This window comes from Loxodonta africana, unplaced genomic scaffold, assembly GCF_030014295.1.
Source record: "Loxodonta africana isolate mLoxAfr1 unplaced genomic scaffold, mLoxAfr1.hap2 scaffold_69, whole genome shotgun sequence".
Taxonomy (NCBI): domain Eukaryota; kingdom Metazoa; phylum Chordata; class Mammalia; order Proboscidea; family Elephantidae; genus Loxodonta; species Loxodonta africana.
Window position 1 is genome coordinate 695,062 of NW_026975421.1, and position 22,912 is coordinate 717,973.

The following is a 22,912-nucleotide window of genomic DNA, read 5'->3' on the forward strand; positions in this document are numbered from 1 at the left end:
TTAAGAGCCGCACTATGGGTTAGAATGCCATCAAGGTTCCATACTGAGCGGCGCTCACATAGATTAGATCTGAATACAGCTGCAAAGCCTTCAAAAATTGAACTAACATTTGAACCACAGAATACAGAAGATGGGACAGAACTTGGAGCCTGAACATAACTGGGTCAATTGACTGCTAAAAAAAAAAAATTCTGCATAAAATTTTTGCAGGACTTGTAGTCTCAAAATCATAAGACACAGATTTTAAAATGCTGTTCTAATCATTCTTCAAGAAATAACACAGACACTTTTTAAATAAATGGAAAGATAATAGGTGCTATTTGCAAATGAAAATTTTACATGTTAAAAGTACAATGGCAGAAATAAAAAATTCAGTTGATATTTTCACAATAGCAGAATGGCGATGACAGAGAAAAAACTAAATACTTGAAATAGATCAGTAGAAAATATCCATTCTGCAAACAGAGAGGAAAATATGGAAAAAAATGGACAGTGCCTCAAGAACTAGACAAAAAGCTTATTTATTGGAACTCCAGAAGAAGTGAACAAAATGTGTGGTGAAGAAAATAGTATTTGAAAAAATACTGGCTGAACACTTTCCAAATGTGGTGAAAGACATAAACTTACAGATTCAAGAAGTTCAGCAAACCACAGCAAGTTAAAGAATTCTATGCCCCAATACCGTATTTGCACAAAAATATTCTGCGGGTTATGGGTTTTTTGCCAACCCAGTGGGCCTTACCCCACATCCCAAGTATATTTGTAAGTACATTACTCTAATTTTTTTTTTTTAACAGCAGCGTGTAAAAAGAAAAAAACAGTGTACTGTACTTACAGACATACCCGGGAGGGGAAAAACAGTTGACACACATATATATATATAGAACATGCGTTACTTGCATAAAAATACCATACATCATAATCAACTGCAGAATAACAAAGGTCAAGAAAATACTCAGGAAGGAGGTAGAGAGAAAACAACACATTTCACCTGAGAAAAACAAATTGAATGACTCTGTATTCACTATCAGAAGCCATGGAAGCCAAAAAAAAAAAGATTGTGAAACAACATTTTTTCAACCCTGAAAGATGGAAATACTAACCCAGAATTCTATGTATCATGTATCTATGTATCATTACCTTCAGGAGTAAAGCACAAATAATGCCATTCTTAGGGGAAAGAAAACTGAGAGAATTCATCACCACCAGACTTCTAAGTGAAACACTAAAGGAAGTACTTCAGGTGGTAGACTTGGAACTTCAGTTGTTATTTAAGGAAAGCAGAAAACGTGGAAACTATGTGGTTAATATACTACGTCAACACTGTAGTTACTGCACAACATGGCGCTGGACAAGCCTCTTTGGAAAGTTTTTCCAGTCTCTTGGAAACGCTTGGAAATACGTCCTGGCAAATCATTATTAGAGAATGGAATTAATTTTGACAATACCTGAGAGATGTCTGCAGTCAAGTCTTATGAATAAGCTGGAAAATAAATTTACTGACTGAAACTAAGGTGTGGTAACAAAACATGAGCCTCAGTTCCCGTGTGGCCATGAGCTGGCTCTGAAGGCCAACCTTCCCCAGAAAGGTATCTCAAGCACATTGGGGGCAATGGCTTCCTGTTGTTATTGCTAGGTGCCATCGAGTGGGTTTCTGAGTCATTGTGGCCCAGTGTAAAAGGAGAACTGCCCCGATAGGGTTTCCTGGTTTGTAATCTTAACGGAAGCAGTTCGCCAGGTCTTTACTCCTTAGAGCCTTTTGGTGGGTTCAAAAAACTAACCTTCGGTTAACAGCCGAGTGCTCAAACTTGGCACCACCTGGGATCCTTGGAGCAATGGCAGCACCACAGAATTTGGTAGAAACCTTCCCATAGGCCTTCTCTGAGAGGTAACCCCTTGCTTAAGGACCAAGTTTAGGTTTTATATATACTCATTCTACATAAAGTCTAGATAAGAACTACAGTGCTTCCTTGAGCGGACAATATGTATATGCCCTCCATAAACAAAATGTGTCAAGGGCAAAGTTTAATACTAAACCAAGGCATTTCCCGTCAGTCCTTACCTGAGAGGGTCTTCGTGAGAATTTCCTGAGACTCTTGGAAAAGGACTTAGTAGACACTGCTTTCTTTTTACCTCTTCGCTCCTGAACAGAAACCTCTGCTAAGAGGTCATGCGTAAAGCTCCAAATGCCTCTTCTTATCCTGAATGTAAGCCGTGTAATAAGACCAGGAACTAGGCATTCAGCTGGGTGAAGAAACCCAGGAGTACTTCCTGCCTTCAACACCTTCCAGTTCCAGAGAAATCCTGTTACAAGTCACTAGATCAGCCCAGGAGCTGGAAGACTGAAATTCCTGGTCCTCTGACAACTGGGAAGGGCAGGATGGGGTTAGGCAGAGCCTCCTTGACCATCACTTGCCCCAAGAGGCTCTGGAGGCTGCTTCATGTTGTAAGTCAAAGGCCCTTCCAGCCCAGGCGCATAAGAGCAGGGGAAGACTTTGTCCATTGAAAGAAAAGATGGGCACAGGAGTGGCAGGTTTTAGGGCACTCAGCATTGGTCAGCTTTGCGACTTCCGGACATCCTGGCCCATGGTCGCCTTCACGACTGGGCCTTTATAGCCTCTTCACCTCTCCGTCCTTCCCAGTTTTCTCCCAGGACCATGAGCTGTGGCTTCTGCTAGTTTCAGTGATTTCAATATTTCAGTAGCTCCTCACCCCACTCAGGGGAGGCAGTTTTGCAGACTGCGGGACACAAATCCACAGTGCTGTTTACGTGTCCTTCAGCAGAAACACTTCTGAGGGTACAAGTTGGCCTCAGAGACTCTGAGACCCAGGCAGAGAGAAGCCCAGGGGGAGGGTCACTGGCTTCAGGAAGTGTCAGCACTCTCAAGGGTCATGTCCCTGGTGTCATGCCCAACTGCAGGAAAAACGAAGTGGGCTCTGAGGCTCCGTGTGCTGACCGTCCAGTACACAGGCCCTGGAAGCCTTGGAAGGATTCTGTCTTAGTCTAACCCAGCACTGGGGAAATCCTCACAGGGTCACAGCAGTGATATGCCTGGGGATCTTTATTCTAAAAGTCTCAAAGCAGTTGATACAGTCTTGTGAGGTGGGAGATGAGAAAGCTTGGGACCACCGAGAGAGGGTGGCAAAAGAAGGAAAACTTTATCACTCCCTCTGTTCAAGTTTTTTTTTTTTTAATTCCAACTGGGACTCCAAACAGGTCTTTGTTGTTAAAGTTGTATTTCTCTGTGTTAATTTATGATCCTTAACTCAAATCTAGAGTTTCGAGCTCATTTTGATAATTCCTCTTTAGTCTGTGGAGACAGGAGTCTGCCTTCAGCCAGTGGTGAGAGTGGAAGAAATAAAGTCCCTAGTCCAGACTGGGGCAGGCTCTGCTGCTCCGCAAACTAGGGGTGCGGTCTATGAAGAGCCCTTCTGAGGACAGCACAGGAGGGGCGTCCCGCCTGGAGAAAGGGCAGAGGGGGGTGGGGGATTGTTTGTGTGAGCAGTGTGGCCTCTGTGGCTTCACCTTCTCCTCCTGGAAGTGCAACCTGCGGCCCTTCACGTGCGGAGCCAGAGTCCTAGGGTGACCACAACTCTCCCACCGTTTCTGGGTCACCCTCTGGACCCAAGTCCCCATACGCCTCCTCTGCCCTCCTATTCCAGCATAAGCACTGTGACTGGGCTCAGGGGTGTACCCTGGGACTTGACATCGGTAGCCTCAGGCTTCCCCTAGTTCTGGTGGGACCTGTGAGCCTAGCGGGTCTGAGTTCAGGGCAAGGCTGGGTGGGCTGGGACTCTCGCGAAAGGCTCCTGCAGCCAGCTCCTTCCTGATGCACGTGAGATTGTGGTGGGGCAGCCTCCGACCTGGCACCTCCCCTGGGCGCCCCTCTCCACACAGCCCTGCCCAGTTCCCTCCCCCCCCAACAACCGCCCAACCACCTCCTCCTGCCTCCTAGTTCTAGAGGAGTGCTCTTTTGATGCCCATTTGCAACTGGCACCCCATGGCCCTGCACAGAGTCAATCAAGCTAATGACCTCAACCTGAAGGGCACAACTTTGAAACTGCTAGATACGTGGGAAATGAACAAAAAAAAAAAAAAAAAAGGGGAGAAACACTTAACAAGAAAAACAGTTACAAAAAAACTTATGTGGGACTGTATTCTCACATCATGGACTCAAAGATGCTGGGTTGTATTTTTGTTTGCAAACAAGTCTTAGATAAGGGAATTGGTACCAGGAATAGATGTAGAGTTTGACTTTGGAAAAATGAGGGAAAATCTGGGATTGATTAATTGACGTGGATGAGACTGAAAATCGTGATAACAACATAACATTCAAAGATGAAATCCTAGCAGCCTAGAACATGCAGTGGAAATTTTTCTAAGTAGCACCAGAAAAGACCTTTAATCACTACACAAAATGGGTCAGTAGTTCAAGATCTCCCTAAGAAAATAGGAGGCCGAGACCACTTTCATTCAGGTTGCAGCAAACAGGCAAGAAACAGAGCATTTTCATCTTGTGCAAAGTCAGAAAAGAAGAGAAAAAGATGAGATGCTCCTCTACTTCATCCCTAAGGCTAGTTTAATATTGACACCAAATTAGACAAGGATCGTAGAAGAAGAGTTACAGGGCAAGCACACCAAGTAACTGAGATGCAAAAACCTACATAAAATACTGGCAAAGGAAATCCAGCAAAGTATAAACCAGGTAATACGCCATCATCAAGGGGGTTTATCGTCAGCATGCAAGCTTGAGTGAACATTAAAGATTGAATAATTTAATTCACCATAAGCATAGATGGAAGAAGAAAAGACATGCTCACCTCAAGAGATGGGGACAAGGCAGTTGATAAAATCCAATCACACTGAGAGATAAGGACTCTGAGCAATCATGGACCAGAAAAGGAGTTCCTTAAGTTGGAAAAATACAACTGGCATGATAGTTCATGGTGAAATGTGGGACATTCTCTTTAAAATTAATTAGCATTAAAATAAGGATGCTTTCCCAATTTGAAGACTGGCATCTGGCGTCTTAAACATTAGAAAGCAGCCATCTAAGGTTCATCCATTGGTCTCAACCAACCTGGATCAAAGGAGAATGAAGAACACCAAGGACACGAGGTGATTACGAGCCCAAGACACAGAAAGGGCCATGTGAATCAGTTACTACATCATCCTGAGACCAGAAGAACTAGATGGTGCCCAGCTACAACCAATGACTGCCCTGACAGGGAACACAACAGAGAAACCCTAAGGGAGCAGGAGAACAGTGGGATGCAGACCCCAAATTCTCATAAGATCATACTTAATGGTCTTACTGAGACTGGAAGAATCCCAGTGGTCATGACCCCCAGACCTTCCGTTGCCCCAGGACAGGAACCATTCCCGAAGCCAACTCTTCAGACATGGATTGGACTGGACAATGGGTTGGAGAGGGATGCTGGTGAGGAGTGAGCTTCTTGAATCAGGTGGACACTTGAGACTATGTTGGCATCTCCTGCCTGGAAGGGAGATGAGAGGGTGGAGGGGGTTTAGAAGCTGGCGAAAAGGACACGAAAAGAGAGAGTGGAGGGAGAGAGCAGGCTGTCTCATTCGGGGGAGAGTAATTGGGAGTGTGTAGCAAGGTGCATACGCGTTTTTGTGTGAGAGACTGACTTGATTTGAAAACTTTCACTTAAAGCACACAAAAAAATTCTTTAAAAAAATAAGGATGCTTTCTATCATTATTTATATTAAATATTTAACACTGGAGGCCCAAGCTAGAACAAAGCGACAACAAAAAGAAGGAAAAGCTGCAACTGCTATTACTCATAGATTACAGAAATGCCTCCACAGAAAAATTAACAAACCATTGAAATTAATGCTAGTCAATCATAAATATAAACTAAAAAATAAACTGCATTTCTATGCATCAGCATCAAGCCGACTCTGTTGTAGCTCTTAGTGAAGGCAGAGGACACTGATAAGGAAATAGCAGGATTCGGGTGGGCTAGACAAGGAGGGGAGAACACTATTTTACACCAGGCTTCATGGATAACCATGGGTATGTGTTAGTCATCTAGGGCTGCCATAAGAAAAAAATAACACAATTGGGTGGCTTTAAAGAACAGATATTTATTTTCTCACAGTTCGGGAGGCTAGAAGTAGGAATTCAGGGCATGGCTCATGTCTACTTCAGCTTCTAGCAGCTTCCAGCCACCCTTTGCGTTCCTGGCCTTGTAGATTATCTTCCCCTTTGTCTGTCTCCCTCTTCCCCTGTTTGTGTCTGTGTCTATTCTGTTCTTTTTGTAACTCAGAAGGGATTAGGTTTAGGACCCACCCTACACTGGTATGGCCTCATTAAAATAATTTAAAAAATCCCCTATATCCAAATCAGGTCACATTTATAGGTACAGTAGTTAGGATTTCAACGTACCTTTGGGGTTACACAATTCAGTCCATATAGTACCCTCACCAGATATTCTAGGCTGAGAGTACAAATATGAGCAGCTGAGAGTTCTATTTTTTGTCTATATTAGTTGGCTATCACTTGTCTGAGTTCACCCATATAAACTTTGGAGCAACTTATTATGAAGGACCAGGCCAACCTTTATTAGCCATGTCCATTAGGTGGAAAAACGCACACATTCCCATCACTGAAGCCCTGAGAAATTCATCGATAAGGGTGGAATGGGGTTGGGACCAAGAATTGTTTCATGGCGTTGATAACATGGCATAGCTGTTAGACATCTACGTGGAGATGTCAGGTAATAATACTGACAGCTAACACTTACTGGTGCCAGGACTCTTGTGAGGGTTTCTCCTTTCTTAAGATACTTGCTCTGCATGATACCCATGTGAGGAATGTATCATTATAAGGCACATTTTACAGATGAAGAACTCGGTACAGAGAGCTACGCTGACATTTGAATAGAAGTCATGAACCAGGAGGAGTTGAAATGGATGGAGGTGTAAACATCACATCCTCAGCTACAGACAGCCACCGACTCACTGAGACATCCTAGAGAGAGGGTGTCTATATAGAAAGAGAGGACTAAGCACTGAGCCTGAGGGCACTCTGACATCTAGAAGCCGGACAGATGAACGGCAGCCAACAAAGCTCTCTGAAGTCCAGTGTGGTTCCTGGAGCATGGTCTGTCCTTTCTCTGGACTGCATTTTACCAGTCCCCCTCCCACCCGCACTGGGTGTCCCCTTCACAATGGCAGGGACAATGTGTACCTTTTACCACTGCGTCTACATGATGTAGACTATTCCTGGCACATGGAATCTTTCTAAATATTGATTGAATGAAAAAATGAAAATGATGAATGAAATCATAGTTTGCTACCCCCACGTGTCTGACAGTTTGTCATATTGTGGGTGCTTGTGTGTTGCTGTGATGCTGGAAGCTATGCCACCGGTATTCAGATACCAGCAGGGTAACCCATGGAGGACAGGTTTCAGCTGAGCTTCCAGACAAGAGAGCCTAGGAAGAAGGACCCGGAAATCTACTTCTAGAAAGCATTAGCCAGTGAAAACCTTATGAACAGCAACGGAACACTGTCTGATACATGGCCGGAAGATGACCCCCCCAGGTTGGAAGGCACTCAAAACATGACTGGGAAAGAGCTGCCTCTTCAAAGTAGAGTCAACCTTAATGACATGGATGGAGTAAAGCTTTCAGGACCTTCATCTGCTGATATGGCACTTCTCAAAATGAGAAGAAACAGCTGCAAACATCCATTAATAATTGGAACCTGGAATGTACGAATTATGAATCTTGGAAAATTGGAAATCATCAAAAATGAAATGGAATGCACAAACATCAATATCCTAGGCATTCGTGAGCTGAAATGGGCTGGTACTGGCCATTTTGAATCAGACAATCATATAGTCTTCTACGCTGGGAATGACAACTCAAGGAGGAATGATGTTGCATTCATCGTCAAAAAGAACATTTCAAGATCTATCGTGAAATACAACGCTGTCAATGATAGGATAATATCCACACTCCTACAAGAAAGACCAGTTAACACAACTATTATTCAAATTTACACACCAACCACCAGGGCCAAAGATGAAGAAATAGGAGATTTTTTTCAGCTGCTGCAGTCCGAAATTGATCGAACATGCTATCAAGATGCATTGATAATTACTGGCTATTGGAATGCAAAAGCTGGAAATAAAGAAGGATCAGTAGTTGGAAAATAGGGCCTTGGTGATAGAAACAATGCCGGAGATCAAATGATAGAATTTTGCAAGACCAACGACTTCTTCATTGCAAATACCTTCTTTCACCAGCATAAACGGTGACTATACACATGGACCTCGCCAGATGGAACACACAGAAATCAAATTGACTACATCTGTGGAAAGAGACGATGGAAAAGCTCAATATCATCAGTCACAAAATGGCCAGGGGCTGATGTGGAACAGACCATCAATTGCTCATATTCAAGTTCAAGCTGAAATTGAGGAAAATCAGAGCAAGTCCATGAGAGCAAAAATATCCCACCTGAATTTAGAGACCATCTCAAGAATAAATTTGACACATTGAACACTAGTGACCGAAGACAAGACAAGTTTTTGAATGACATCAAGGACATCATCCATGAAGAAAGCAAGAGGTCACTGAAAAGATAGGAAAGAAAGAAAAGACCAAGATGGGTGTCAGAGGAGACTCTGAAACTTGCTCTCGAACCTCGAGCAGCTAAAGCAAAAGGAAGAATTGATGAAATAAAAGAACTGAAGATTTCAAAGGGCCTCTCAAGAAGACAAAGTAAAGTATTATAATGACATGTGCAAAGAGCTGGAGATGGAAAACCAAAAGGGAAGAACATGCTCGGTGTTTCTCAAGCTAAAAGAACTGAAGAAAAAATTCAAGCCTCGAGTTGCGAAAGTGAAGGATTCCATGGGGAAAATATTAAACGACGCAGGAAGCATCAAAAGAAGATGGAAGGAATACACAGAATTATTATACCAAAAATAATTGGTCACTATTCAACCATTTCAAGAGGTGGCCTATGATCAGGAACCAATGGTACTGAAGGAAGAAAAGTCAAAGCTGTTCTGAAGGCATTGGCCAAAAACAAGGCTCCAGGAATTGATGGAATATCAATAGAGATGTTTCAGCAAACAGATGTAGCACTGGAGATGCTCACTCGTCTATGCCAGGAAATATGGAAGACAGCGTCCTGGCCAACTGACTGGAAAAAAAAAATATATATATATATATATATATTTTTTGGAAGAGATCCATATTTATGCCTATTCCCAAGAAAGGTGACCCAAACGAATGTGGAAATTATAGAACCATATGATTAATATCACACACAAGCAAAATTTTGCTGTAGATCTTTCAAAAACGGCTGCAGCAGTATATCGACAGGGTACTGCCAGAAATTCAGGCCAGTTTCAGAAGAGGACGTGGAACCAGGGATATCCTTGCTGATGTTGGATGGATCCTGGCTGAAAGCAGAGAATACCAGAAGGATGTTTATCTGTGTTTTATTGACTATGCAAAGGCATTCAACTGTGTGGATCATAACAAACTATGGATAACACTGGGAAGAATGGGAATTCCAGAATACTTAATTGTGCTCATGAGGAACCTTTACATAGATTAAGAGGCAGTTGTTCAGACAGAACAAGGGGATACTGATTGGTTTAAAGTCAGGAAAGGTGTGCGTCAGGGTTGTATTCTTTTACCATACCTATTTAATCTGTATGCTGAACAAATAATACGAGAATCTGGACTATATGAAGAAGAACGGGGCATCAGGATTGGAGGAAGACTCATTAACAACCTTCATTATGCAGATGACACAACCCTGCTTGCTGAAAGTGAAGAGGACTTGAAGCACTTACTAATGAAGATCAAAGACCACAGCCTCCAGGATGGATTACACCTCAACATAAAGAAAACAAAAATCCTCACAACTGGACCAATGTGCAACATCATGAGAAATGGAGAAAAGACTGAAGTTGTCAAGGATTTCATTTTACTTGGATCCACAATCAACAGCCATGGAAGCAGCAGTCAAGAAATCAAAAGACACATTGCATTGGGCAAATCTGCTGCAAAGGACCTCTTCAAAGTGTTGAAGAGCAAAGATGTCACCCTGAAGACTAAGGTGCGCCTGACGCAAGCCATGCTATTTTCAATCACATCACATGCATGTGAAAGCTGGACAATCAATAAGGAAGACGGAAGAAGAGTTGACGCCTTTGAATTGTGGTGTTGGTGAAGAATATTGAATATACCATGGACTGCGAAAAGAACGAACAAATCTGTTTGGGAAAAAGTGCGGCCAGAATGCTCCTTAGAGGCAAGGATGGCGAGACTGCGTCTTATATACTTTGGATATGTTGTCAGGAGGGATCAGTCCCTGGAGAAGGACGTCATGCTTGGCAGAGTACAGGGTCAGTGGAAAAGAGGGTGACCCTCAATGAGGGGGATTGACACAGTGGCTGCAACAATGAGCTCAAGCATAACAATGATTGTAAGGATGGCGCAGGACCAGGCAGTGTTCCGTTCTGTTGTGCATAGGGTCCCTATGAGTCAGAACCGACCCGACGGCACCTAACAACAACAACGACAATCTTTGAATACTTTAAGGGCCTTCGTGTGTAAGAGGGAGAAAATATGATCTGAGTTGATCCTGAGACTATCTCCTAGTGTTAAAGAATGCTGAATAACAAATAAAAAAAAAGGTTCAATAGCAAAGATTTTTGTTAAAAGATTTAAGTATAGGTTGAAGATTACTAGAAACATGCACATTTAATATTTCAACTATACTCAAATTGCTAAAATTATATACTCCTTGCACACAGCAGAATATAATAAAACAATTTGATGTTGTCTGTAAAATAAACAAAACTTTATCATGGAAATATAATATTGAGTGAAAGGAGCAGGATATAATATTTATGTGAATATACATAAATGTGTGTGACACACATATAAAACCCATTGCCGTGGAGTCTATTCTTACTCATGGTGTTCCCATGTGTGTTAGGGTAGTCTCCAAATTTTCAATGACTAGAACATACTTCTATAAGTAGGACAAAATTAAAGGGATATATTTAAATAATAAATTAATAGAAATGAAAGAATTAAACCTGCGGAGAGGCTGCCCAGGAACCCAAGACTACAATAACATTGGTATGGAAAGCAGAATGATGGTGTCGGGAAGCCTGGTGGTCACATGCTTCCAGCTCTAAAGAGAAGAGCAAATAAACCAGGGGAGAAGACAGTGAGCCAGAAGAGTGGGAGAAATGAAGCATTTCTCGAGCGCCAACTAAGGCTGAGCCTCCGCTGATGGCATGTAGTCCCTCATTTAAACCTTAGAAGGATGTAATGGGTGGGATAGACCCTGTTATCCACTTTCATCATGCAAACATTTTATAAATTTGAACAGTAGCATGTTATAAAAACAAATTAGAAAATAGAGAAAAGTATAATAAAAGAATACGCCTCATCCGTTGAGTACTATTATGTTGCCCCAGCAGCTGCTCATCGTTGTTGTTGTAAACATACCACACAACCTTTGGTGACTGAACAACTGACAGTAATTACCATTAATTGGCTGTGCAACCCTGCCCTTAATCAATGTGACTTTCCTACCACTGTTAACCAGAACTCAGTCTCCGTATGCAGGAACACCACTTTATTTCCTCCCTCCTGCCCCTGGTAACCCCTAATAAACTTTTATGTCTACACCATTTGCTTGTTTTTGTAAAAGACGGGTGTTTGCATCTGAAAGTTCACGACAAGCCACAAGGGTGAATTCAGCAGAAGTTATTTGCAATACATATATCCTAATACTGACTTGGTTCTGGAATACATAAAGAACAATCCAAAAAGGAAAAAGGAAGCGGACAGTTCAATAGAAAAATGAGCGAATACTTGTACACTGTATAAAAGATTTCTATATGGCCAAGAAACATATGAAAAGTGACAAAACTTCACTGGTTATCAGAGAAATTCTAATAAAAAGCCATAATGTGATACTATCCCCTACACGCCAGAATGGCTAAAATGGAAAGGATGGAAAATACCAACTATTGGGTATAACGTGGAGTAAATGGAGCTCTAATCTACCACTACTGGAAGTGTAATTTGATACAACCAGTTTAAAAATGTTTTGTCTGTATTTACAAGAGCTGTGAACATACATATATCCTAGGACCCAGCAATGCTACTTCTAGATACATACCCAGTAGAAATGGGTACATATCTTCACCAAAACACATACACTTCTCAGCATCTGCTAAGGAATGAACACCTTCCTTAGGAATGTCTAACTTTTAAAGCATTATTCTCTGTCTGTTCTAAGGTGATGTCCATATATGATGATAAGTTTACACAGAAAAGTCTAGAGCTTTATGTGAAATTCCACAGCAAATCTCTAGAGGCTCCTGTTCTCATAGCTTCTGTCGCCTCTGCAGCCCCTGCTTCTGTCTGTCCGTCTGCTGGGCTGCACCACACGGAACCAGTTATGAAATTCAAGCCCATCTTACACTCGACAAGGTCCTACTCACACAAAATTTGTATTAGCTTAAAAGAAAAGGTGTGTAGATAAGATACACAAGGGATTTAATTGCAGAAAACAAACCTTAAAATGAAATGGCTGGGAATGGTGGCCTCCCTTTGTAAAAAGCCTTCTCTGTACGGACTACGGGAAAATGCAGTGAAGATATGGGTCATGGGAAAAGGAGCGTTTGTAGCAATCTGGTAATCACTCAGACCACCTGTAAAAATGTTTTCATCCTTTTTCTCATACCTTACACAAAACAACCTTACACAAAAAAAAATTCCAGATGGATCGAATATTTAAAATTAAAATATGCAACCATAAAAATTTTAGAAGTTTTTATTTTCTTTTTATTGATAAAAGAGAAAGACTTTTTAAAAATCCCAAAATATGAAGGCTAAAACTGTTAAGATCTATAGATCTTTGGCATATCAAAAAGTATATGAAGAGAGTAAAAATACAGGCAAAAAGCTGAAAAAAAGTTTGCAGGCTAAGGATTTGAATAGAGATTTCTCAAAAGCAGATACAGAAACTCTCAACAAGCACAGGAAAAGAAGCGTAACCTCATTAGTCATCAGGGAAATGCAAATCTAAACTAAAGTGCACTATTATTTCAAAACCACTAAGATGGCTGAACTCAACAGGATGGACAAGTGTCGGCGACGATGTGGAGAAGCTGGAATACCGCTGGTGGAAATGTAAAATGATCCAATTGTTTTGGAAAACGGTTTGGCAATTCTGCAGAAAGTTAAACAGAGAATTCCCATACAACACTGCAGTTGCATTCCTAGGTCTGTACCCGGAGAATCAAAAGCATGTTCACATACAAACTCACACAGAGGATTCCTAGTAGTGTTATTCGTAACAGCCAGAATGTGGAGAGAACCCAAATGTCATGACCTGATAGACAGGATGTGGTATATTCATAGACTGGAATATCACTCAGCCACAAAAAGGCACCAAGTACTGATACATGCCACAACACGGACGAACCTTGAGAACATTACGCTAAATGAAAGAAGCCAAACACAAATGACCGCATCGTGTATGATTCCATTTACATGAAATGTCCAGAACAGACAAACCAACACAGACAGAATAGATTAGTGGTTGCTACGGCTTGGAGGAAAGGAGTAATGAGGATGACTGTTAATACGCCTTTATTAACAAGGGCCTTTATTTACTGGGCACTGAAAATATTCTGAAGCTAGACAGTGGTGACTGTTGTGCCAAGTCTGCCCATATACTAAAAGCCAAGGTATTGTGCATATTTTCAAAGGCAGTGTTACGGCAGGTGAATTGTATCTCAATAGAAATATTTGTGATTCCTAAAAGACTACCTTTCAATTAACGTATAGAACCTATAAATCAGTAGGGAAAAAACAATCCAATTTTAAAATGTCTCCCTCCAAAGCAAAGGGAAGGGGGTACATTCCATCCGTACAGCTTATTTTTTTATCTCTTCATTATTCAAGTTCTATTCTCATCTTATGTAACTCTAAATTATACAAATAATTGTCTCCATTTTCCTTATCCCTGTTTTCACTATTTAACTAAATAAAGACAGCAACACAGTGTTTTTTATACAAACCCACCCACATTCACTCAAATCATTTTTTAGCACTTCTTAGGTGCCAGGTGCCAGGTACCAGGATGCTCTGACAAACACAACAGACAAGTTCCTGCCTGCATGGGCCTTCTATTTTTGTGAAGCAGGCAGATGATAAACCAGCCAACCAGCTCTTAATGTAACCTAACATTAAGGAGGGAAACGTAATTTTGGAGCTATCTCAAGCTGTTGTCTCTCTCACAAACATTTCTCCGAATCTAGTGAAAAGTAAACACCTCGAAGGAACTCTGTGGGGCCAATAAATGTGAAAAAGCCATTACATTTCAGTTTTGTTTTGTTGCTTTCACCTGCTACCCTGTCATCATTTTTTAATAACACGATTATGGAGCTGACATCAAACTCTCACCACCCGCCTGAAAGAAAAAACCAAACCTGTAGCCATCTAGTCAATTCTGACTCAGAGACGCTATACGACAGAGTAGAACTGCCCCATAGGGTTTCCAGGGAGCAGCTGGTGTTAGGACACAATACCCTCTTACAAGAATCTGAAAGCTGTTCACTGTGGATGTGCGAGGGACTCAGTAACACTTGCAGAGATTTCCACATGGGTGGGGTGCTCTAGTGTGAGCATCGGGGGAATGGACCCCATGTGCACTTTGCAGCCTTCTGCAGATTATGACACAACAAACACTCCCTCTTCATCGTCCTACATCTTTGGCTTGTTCTGCATTTTGCCTGATCTCCCTGATCTCTTGAAAGTTCTGTATATTAACCTTTTGTATTCAACATCTGGTAATTCCAGGAAAACACCTTCATCTGGACGATTCCTTGATTCTTTGTATTGAGAGATTGTTGAAGTGATCATGGTCTGCTTCTTTACGTGATTTGATATTGACTGCTGTCTCTGAGCCATCTATAAGTTATTTTATTTTATTTTTTACTTTTGCCTACTGTATCCTAGCTTTTTGCTTTGTTTTGTTTTGATATGCCCAAATACGGTGCTTGAGTGAGCTTGCTTGATCATTTGCAACTTTCAAGATTTAACATCCTGTCACCAGATGGCTAGAGCTGTTACCAGGTATATGAGCCTAGGAGTCCATTCACTTTTCTTGTATAATTCAGCTCAGGTGTCTAGGTAGCTGGTCATCAATTGTAGGTCATCAAGTCCTATAGTCTAAGATGGGGAGGGGTGATTGTTGGAGACACAGGTATCTGGTTGCAGCAGGGGGTCACACTCTGAACAAAGGCAGGGGGCTGACAACCATCTCCCAAGTGTCTGTGAGGAAAGTGCACCCCTGTTTTCTATAGTGCACAGGTAGGTGGGTTCTGCAGTCAGACCACAGGCACCCTATGCTTTTGTTTGTAAGGACTGGGAGGCACCTGTTATCCTTGGACCCCTGTTGTGGGTGTCTAGATGATGTGGGCGGAGCCACCAGTTCTCAGGCCCCCAGTGTAGGTAGGTAAGGACCCTGTTTAATAGGCAGAGCAGTGTCAAACATCAAAAACACACCTCTCCACTGCAAGGTAAAACAGTTGAAGTTGGATACCCAGCACATACACCATTGCAGTAACAAGGGCCTAATCTCCCGAAATGGGCCTACACAGGTCCATGCAGGGATGAGAGGTATTCAAAGTCCGTGGACCATTTGTGCCTGGAAAGGAGCTTCTTCTGTCCTGAGCTTCCCAGCTTAGTGGAGCTGGCAGATTATCTTTTCCCCCAATTGTTAATTTATTCCTTCTCCAAGGCCAGGAGAATGGCTCAGGCTGCACAGCAACACCTATCTCAGGTGCAGGGAAATCTACAGCTACTGAAGCTGTCTTGGGGGCTGAGCGCACAGTAAAACAAATGCAAGGACTTAGCTTTTGCCAACAGCACTGCTCTTCTCTGATTCCAGAGTTGTGAGTAGACTGTGTGACTTGCTGTCTCCCCCTGAGGAGACTGCATCCTGAATGCTACTGCCAGCCCTGCCACTGTCCCTCCAGAGGACTGTGTCCAAGGGGCGCCATTTCTCACCAAGTCAGGTCCGGCAACTGCTCGCCACTTCTGAACCGTGTCTCCCTCCCCCAGCCACTCAGTCTGATTTCCTAACTTTGCCTTTGATGTTCAGGGCCCTTATCTTGTCACGTATAAAATTGTTCCACTTGTTTTTTCAGGTATTTGTTTTTTTTTTTTTTTGGTTTTTGTTGTAAGAGGAATCACTGGAAGTGTCTGACTACTGTGCAATCTTGACTCCACCTCTCTCTATCTTCTTTTGAATGCTTTCTGCGTCATTTAATATTTTCCCTGTAGAATCCTTCAATATTGCAACACAAGGCTTGAATTTTTTCTTCAGTTCTTTCAGTTTGAGAAATACTGAACATGTGCTTCCCTTTTGATTTTCTAACTCCAGGTCTTTGCACGTTTCATGATAATATTTTACTTTGTCTTCTTGAGGTGCCCTTTGAAATTTTCTGTTCATCTCTTTTACTTCATCATTTTCTTTTTGCTTTAGCTACTCTACATTCAAGAGTAAATTTCAGAGTCTTTTCTGACATCCATTTTGGTCTTCTTTTTTTCTTTCCTGTCTTTTTAATGACCTCTTGTTTTTTTTTTTTTCTGACAGATATACATATATATTTTATTTCATATCTTTATTGTCATACTTTAGATGAAGGTTTACAGAACAAACTAGGTTCCCATTAAACAATTAGTACACATATTGTTTTGTGACACTAATTACCAACCCCACAATATGTCAACACTCTCCTCTTCTTGACCCTGGGTTCCCTATTACCAGTTTTCTGTCCCCTCCTGCCTTCTAGCCCTTGCCCCTGGGCTGGTGTGCCCCTTTAGTTTTGCTTTATGGGTCTGTCTAATCTTTGTCTGAAGGGTGAACCTCAGGGGTGACTTTATTACTGAGCTAAAAGTGTGTCCAGGGGACATATTCAGCATTTCTCCAGTCTCTGTCAGGCGAGTAATCTGGTCTTTTTTGTGAGTTAGAATTTTGTTCTACATTTTTTCTCCAGCTCTCAGACCCTCTATTGTGATCCCTGTCAGAGCAATGACCTCTTACTTTCTTCAAGTATGATGTCCTTGATGTCATTCCACAACTCATCTGGCCTTCAATCATTAGCCTTCAATTCATCAAATCTATTCTTGAGATAGTCTCTAAATTCAGGTGAGATATAATCAAGGTTGTACTTTGGCTCTTGTAGACTTGCATATGAGAAACTGATGGTCTGTTCCACAGTCAGCCCCGGTCTTGTTCTGACTGATGATATTGAGCTTTTCCATTGTCTCTTTCCACAGATGTAGACATTTGATTCCTGTATATTCCATCTGGTGAAGCCCATGTGTATACTCACCATTTAAGTTGTTGAAAAAAGGTATTTGCAATGAAGAAGTCATTGGTCTTGCAAAATTCTATCATGCTGTCTCCAAGGCCAGATTTTCCAACTACTGTTCCTTCTTCTTTGTTTCCAACTTTCACATTGCAATCATCAGTAATTATCAATGCATCTTGATTGCATGTCTGATCAATTTCAGACTGCAGAAGTTGGTAAAAAATCTTCAGTTTCTTCATCTTTGGCATTAGCAGTTGGTGCACAAATTTGAATAATAGTCATATTAACTGCTTGTCATAGATTGAAATGTGTCCCTAAAAAATATCTGTCAACTTGGCTAGGCCATGATTCCCAGTATTGTATGATTGTCTACCATTTAGTCATCTAATGTGATTTCCCTATGTGGTGTAAATCCTATCACAATGATGTGATGAGATGGATTAGTCGCACTTATGTTGATGAGATCTATAAGATTAGATAGTGTCTTAAGCTAATACCTTTTGAGGTATAAAAGAGATAAGCAAGCAGAGAGATATGAGGACCTCATAACACCAAGAAAGCATCCCCAGTAGCAGAGCATGTCCTTTGGACCCAGGGTCCCTGCACCTGAGAAGCCCCTTGACCAGGAGAAGATTGATGATGGAGACCTTCCCACAGTGCTGACAGAGAAGGTTTCCCCTGGAGCTGACACCCTGAATTTTGAATTCTAGCCTACTAGACTGTGAGAAAATAAATTTCTCTTTGTTAAAGCCACCCATTTGTGGTACTTCTGTTATAGCATCAGTATATGACTAAGACACTGGTCTTCCTTGTAGGCATATGGATATTATCCTATCACTGACAGCACTGTACTTCAGGATAGATCTTGAAATGTTCTTTTTGATGATGAACTCTCTTCGATTTGGCACAGTAGTCCATAAAAAAAAAAGTCCATATGATTGTCCAATTCAAAATGGTGAATATCAGTCCATTTCAGCTCACTAATGCCTAAGATATTGATGTTTATGTGTTCCATTTCATTTTTTAATGATTTCTAATTTTCCTAGATTCATACTTCATACATTCTATGTTTCTATTATTAATGGATGTTTGCAGCCGTTTCTTCTCCTTTTGTGTCATGCCACATCAGCAAATGCAGGTCTCGAAAGCTTGATTCCATGCATGTCATTGAGGTCAACTCTACTTAGAGGAGTGTGTGCGGTTTTGTTCTTCTGTAACTTGTATCTTTTAAAATAAATCTTATAAAGCTTTTGTTTAATTAAATGGTTTTGAAAATTCATCTAAAATCATTGCTAAGCTTTCTGTTACAATTCTTCAATTGCATTTAATTTCTATTAGGTTTTCTGCTTAGACTATTGTATAAACTTCAATAATAATTTTTATATCAATTCACAACCATTATAATTTCTTTTTCTTTTTTGGGGGGGAGGTGTTTAAATCTGAAATATAATTATGAATCGAAGTGTTAATAGCAGATATTATTTTCTCGTTTCTTCTGTTAAATAAAGGTTTGAACTTAAAACTGTTGGATGATCTGTTTCATCTAAAAAACTCCACCTTTTTTTTTTTTTAAGAAATAAACTATTAGTCTTATTTTGTTTATTTATTATATATATATATAACTATATACGTCTTTCTTTACTCTCTGGTTCTTTTTAAGATTTTTTATTGTATTTATGTACTGAAGTTTCACTACATTATATCTTGATTCAGATTTATTTTTACTTTGCCCTCTTGGGATATCTTTGCCTTCCCTAATCTAAGGATTGATATGTTTCATTGTTTTTAGTCACTAGTTCCCCAAATGTTTTTTCCTATCTTTTTGAAGGGATAGAATTCCTCCACGTTTTGTGAATATATGTACGTCATATTTACAATCACGTTTTTAAAATGATTTTGCCCACGAGGTAGCTAATATTTTCCTAAATTAAAGAAGTGGGGAAAACAGCACAATACAGAAATAATGAATGCCACATCAGATCAGTTATTTGATGCCATGTCTTATGACTGCCAATGGAACATATTGTTTTTTATCCATGTCTCCCTGTTTATGTGCTAGTATCCTGTCCTGTGAACTCATTTCAAGGGCTGTGTGCCTGACCCGGAAGCAGCTTTCAGCATTTTCCCCAGGTCTAAATAGAAGAGGATGTTTTTTCTTCTGTAAAAAGAAATCCAAATAGGTTTTTTTTTGTCCCTTTTATTTTTATTTTATCCATTGAAAGAGAAATAAATATTTATTTGTAGTCTATTTACAAAACTTTTTCACCTGTCTTTATTTTTAATTTTCCCCCATAATTTTGTGATATGGGTATTAGCATTTATTACATTATACGCAAAAAGAAAGGACAAGGAGAAAAAATTCTGATGATAATTTCAGAGAAGAAACAAAAGTGGGAGAAACAAGCCTTAAATCTGGACCATGACCATACATGGAAGGTAAAACTTTTATTCACCACCTTCGCTGGGTGACACCTAAAATATTTCAGGATTTGTGTCAGGATTAAATTGTAGTTTATACTTCACACAACCTCTTAAGGTTGATATCACCACTGACATTTTATAGATGATAAAATTGATATGAGGAGATTTTAAGTAGTTTTCCCTAAATGTCCAGCTTAATTATATATGTATATAAAACCTTTTAAAATACATACCCTGTAAACCAAACCCATTGCCATAGAGTTGATTCCAACTCACAGCTACCCTATATTATCTCTCAACTATTTGAAACTGGTGAATCTAAAGGGTGGTACACTTTTTAATGACATAGAACAGAAAGAGAGAGAGAAAGGAAAGAAGTAAAGGAAGGGAGGGAGGGAGGAAGAGAAAGAGAGAGGGAGGAAGGACGGAAGGAAGGTAGGAAGAAAGAAAAGTAAGTTATTAAAATAGAAATTATCTGTATATAGTAGATGATCAACAATATATATATAAATGAATTTTTACTCCCAGATGAAATTGTTTTAGTGTTAAAAATTTATTCATTTTAACAAATTCTTGTCTTTATATTTCATCATATGTCCTGGCTGTAACATATTCTCATTCAACAGTGAGTTATTCTAAAACAAATGAATGATAGAAGAAGACATATACACTATCACAGAAAAATGGCTTCTCAGAGCCTCCTAACGAACTCCAATTAAAGTATTGCTCCCAATTCAAAAGTATCTGTTCTTAGGAGATTTTGCTTACAAAGAAACACCCATATTGTCTCCTTAGTAAGTCAGGGTGTACATATTATGTAAAGGAATATCCTCCAATGGCTTCCAAGTTTGAAATAAATTACATATCATCATGACATGTATTGCCTTGCATTGTTGTTGTTGTTAGTTCCCTCAAGTCAGTTCCAAGTCATAGTGGCACTATGTACAACAGAATGAAACACTGCCAGGTCCTGTGTCTTCTTAGGTCTTCCTTACTCATTGTCCAGTTTTCACGTGCATATCAGGCAATTGAAAACACCGTGGCTTGGATCAGGGACACTTTAGTCTTCAAGGTGACATCTTTGCTTTTTAATGCTTTAAAAATTTCTTTTGCAGCAGATTTTCCCAATGCAATGCATCATTTAATTTCTTGACTGATGTTTCCATGGGTGTTGATTGTGGATCCAAGTAAAATGAAATCCTTGACAATTTCAATCTTTTCTCCATTTATTATGATGTTGCTTATTGCTCCACTGATGAGAATTTTTGTTTTCTTTATGTTGAGGTGTAATTCATACCTAAGTCTTTACAGTCTTTGGTCTTTATCAGTAAGTGCTTCAAGTCCTGTTCACGTTCAGCAAGCAAGGCTGTGCCATCCGCATATCACAGGATGTTAATGAGTCTTCTTCCAATCATGATGCTCTGTTCTTCATATAGTTCAGTTTTTTGGACTATGTGGACTGCATACAGATTGAATAATTATAGTGAAAGGATGATGCACACCTTTCCTGACTTTAAACCATGCAGTAGCCCATTGTTCTGTTTGAATGACTGCCTCTTCATCTATGCAGAGGTTCCCCATGAGCACAATTAAGTGTTCTGGAATTCCTGTTTTTTGTGATGTTATCCATAATTTGTTATGATTCACAGAGTCAAATTCCTTTGCATAGTCAATAGAACACAGGTAAACATCTTTCTGATATTCTCTGCCTTCAGCCAGGATCCATCTGACATCAACAATGACTTACCTGTTCCCACGTCCTCTTTTGAATCTGGCTTAAATTTCTGACAGTTTCTGTCAATGCACTGCTGCAGCCACTGTTGAATGATCTTCAGCAAAAATTCACTTGCATGTGATACTGATGATAATTTCTGCATTTGGTTGAAACACCTTTCTTTGGAATAGGCATAAATATGGATCTCTTCCAGTCAGTTGGCCAGGTAGCTGTATTCCAAATTTCTTGGCATAGACATATGAGCACTTCCAGTATTGCATTTGTTTGTTGAAACATCTCTATTAGTATTCCATCAATTCCTGGAGCCTTGTTTTTCTCTAATGCCTTCAGTACTGCTTGGACCTCTTCCTTCAGTACCATTGCTTCCTGATCATATGCTGCCTCCCGAAATGGTTGAACATCTACCAATTCTTTTTGGTGTAGTGACTCAGTGTATTTCTTCCATCTTCTTTCGGTACATTCTGAGTTGTTCAATATTTTCTCTGTAGAATCCTTCACTATTGCAACTTGAGGCTTGAATTGTTTCTTCAGCTCTTTCAGCTTGAGAAATGCTGAGGGTGTTCTTCCCTTTTGATTTCTAACTCCAGATCTTTGTATATGTCATTATAATACTTTGCTTAGTCTTCCGTAGCTACTCTTTGAAATCTTCTGTTTAACTCTTTTACTTCATCATTTCTTCTGTTCTTTTTAACTACTAGATGTTCAAGAGCACATTTCAGAGTCATAAATCTTATGACATCCATTTTGATCTTTTCTTTCTTCCCCTTTTAATGACCTCTTGTTTTCTTTGTATGTCTGATGTCCTTGATGTCACTCCACTACTCATCTGGTCTTTGGTCATTAGTGTTCAACATGTCAAATCTATTCTTGAGATGGTCTCTAAATTCAGGTGGGATATACTCAAGGTCATACTTTGGCTCTCATACACTTGTTCTGATTTTCTTCGGCTTCAACTGGAACTTGCATATGTGTAGTTGACTGTTCTGTAGTTGGTCCCGGCCATGTTCTGACTGATGGTATTGAGCTTTTCCATCATCTCTTTCCACACAGGTAGTCAGTTTGATTCCTGTGTATTCCATCCGGTGAGGCCCACACTTATAAAAAAAAAAAACAAAACTTGCTGTTTATGTTGTGAAAAAGTTATTTGCAATGAAGAAGTCGTTTGTCTTGCAAAATTCTATCATGTGATCTCTGGTATCATTTCTATCACCAAGGCCATATTTTCAACTACTGATCCTTCTTTGTTTCCAATTTCTCATTCCAGTAACCAGTAGTTATCAATGCATCCTGATTGCACATTCCATAAATTTCAGACTGTAGAAGTCGGTAAAAATCTTCAATTTCTTCA

At 40.2% G+C, this 22,912-nt stretch overlaps 1 protein-coding gene across 1 annotated transcript in view; it reads right to left on the reverse strand.

Moving 5' to 3' along the window:
• The window catches only part of LOC135230009 (protein FAM170B-like), a 304,835-nt gene that overhangs the window by 243,101 nt on the left and 38,822 nt on the right, over nt 1–22,912 (reverse strand). Inside the window, exon 2 of the transcript XR_010320640.1 lies at nt 2,063–3,461. The gene's annotated coding sequence lies outside the window, so the exon portion shown is untranslated. The remainder of the gene's footprint in view (nt 1–2,062; nt 3,462–22,912) is intronic.